Source organism: Quercus suber, unplaced genomic scaffold, assembly GCF_002906115.3.
Source record: "Quercus suber isolate HL8 unplaced genomic scaffold, Cork oak 2.0 scaffold_338, whole genome shotgun sequence".
In the NCBI taxonomy this organism is placed as follows: Eukaryota; Viridiplantae; Streptophyta; class Magnoliopsida; order Fagales; family Fagaceae; genus Quercus; species Quercus suber.
This window is the reverse complement of record NW_027069790.1, coordinates 69,213-71,475: the sequence shown is the minus strand read 5'-3', so window position 1 is coordinate 71,475 and position 2,263 is coordinate 69,213. Positions and strand designations below refer to the sequence as shown.

General features: G+C 35.0%; 1 pseudogene; it reads right to left on the bottom strand.

Moving 5' to 3' along the window:
- On the bottom strand, window positions 1-1,773 carry LOC136061652 (protein NRT1/ PTR FAMILY 5.4-like; annotated as a pseudogene).
- Between the last annotated feature and the right edge of the window lie 490 nt (window positions 1,774-2,263).

Sequence of the window (2,263 nt, the reverse complement as noted above, 5' to 3'; positions counted from 1 at the left end):
TTAGCGGATCTGAAATTTTGTAATACTTTGATGAAAGTAAATATCATCCCCTTCAAACCTTTTTGTACACAAAACGCTTAGAAATCCCAATGTAAACACACAGATTCAAGGAACTCAACCCTGCTAGCATCCAATAGAAGTAATCAAGGTGTGCGTGATTGAGATTGTTACCAAGCCATTTCTCACCACAGCCTGAGCTGATTGCTTGCACGATATATATAATAGCACTGCTAATGAAGCTTCCAATTCCTAAAACACTAAGATATAATGCTGCTCCAAAGCTTCTCAATGACTCCGGCATTTGATCATAGAACAATTCTTGGAGTCCAACTAATGTGAACACATCGGCCAAATTAACCACATAGTATGTATTGTGGAAGTAACCACCACACACTTATTGGAACAATTTCTTCAGATTTTTCCATGAGGTCATGTTGTTTTGCAATGCTAATCCTTTTGACCTCTACTAGAGCTGCCACTACCATAGTGAGCAATGATATACATAGACCAATTCCTACCCTTTGTAGCAAAGTAATACCTAAATGGTGTCCAAAGAATTTTCTTGTAATTGGGACCAAAACTTGGTCATAAAATGCAGTAGTGATCATGAAAGTGAGGCCGAAAAGGGCTTGAAGTGATGCTGCTGGAAGTTGAAAGTTTGGTCCAATTGATCGGATCATTGTAGTACCTTGCTTGGTGAAATAGGTTGAAAAATTGGTTGCAACTACGCCAAACATTATGGAATTCAACCATATGGGGATGAGGCGGAGGACAAGCTTCACTTCTTCCACTTGATTTAGTGAGCATAGCCTCCAAGGATTTCGACTTTCACTTGATGCATCAATGTCATCAATTATCATTGCCTTGTCCAAAAACCTTCAATTTTCAAACAATTAGATCAACCATTTGGCAAGCATGACTAAAAAAGAATTACATTATAAAAATAATACGTTTTCTAAGAATTAATAGCCTAAAATTCATTATAACTTGACACATGAGCAAGAATGCTTTGAAACAATCTTTATGTAATTTTGCTCAAGCCCTCTCTCCAACACTCACAGTCTCACAGACACGCTAAGTAACTAGCACAAAGTCTAGGGATAACAAACCCCACTACATCGTTAGCAAAAGTCTCCAAATTTTTTAACATATCTCATATTTGTTTCAAATCTAATACACTAAAACACTAGACATAAACCAAATTTCTCTATAGGATCTTCCAGATAATTATAAATATGAGTTATGCATTTTTCAAGATATTATTATTGTGGTTTTTATTGACCAGGAAAATGCCAAGTTAGTACCAATATTACCAAAAAAACTTACATACTTACATATATCGACATGCCAATAAATGTGATTGCTATCATCTTAACAATATAATAAGTAAATTTCTTAAATATTTTTTTTTATATATTAGTTGATATATTAGTTTATAAAATTTATGTAGTTAAACTTGTAATATTTCAAGCATCACTCTATTTGTTAACCAGCACATCATTATTTTTCTTCACTATGACTATGTAATGACGTGATCCCACTAGCTATATATCTCATGTGTAATTTTGCATTGCTTGCTCAAAAGATGTAAAGGCTAAAAGTTGATGGCACCCTCATCAAAATAGTCCCCACTAGTTAATTCTGGAGTCAATTTCTCCCACTATGCAACCCACGCCTCTGCACCAAGAAAATTTAGAGTTGATTTCTGAATTAACTTCTTGTGCTCACATTCTAAAGCCAACTCAAGTGTTACATTTACGGAGTATATGCCATAGGTAAGATTCGTTATAAAATTTAGTCTCCTACTCCCATTTGTGAGGTAGGTAAAACAAACAATGTTCTCACTATTAAAATGAGGATCAAAGATTCAAACAGCCTATGAACTATACTTTAACTAGCATCCTCTACCTATAGATTTTGTATATCCTATACCCGGCATATATGCCGGGTACAGGATATAACACCTCCTACCTATAATAACAAAATAAAGAATGGGATTATGGGTTCAAGAACCACAAAATATATGCATATAACTTATTAATAAATATAAAAAGAATCAAACATGGTTGTTGCATATGTCCGTAAAACGCTAACAACCTTGGTAGTGATGAGGCCAACATCAACTCACTAATGAAATAGTGGATTGATTTTAGACTTGACACATACCTAAACTGATTAGTATGAGCCAAAGCTCGAGTCAATGTTGGTTGGGCCTCCAGGTGGACCTCAGTTATCTCATCTCCAAGACAAACACCAAAGATGA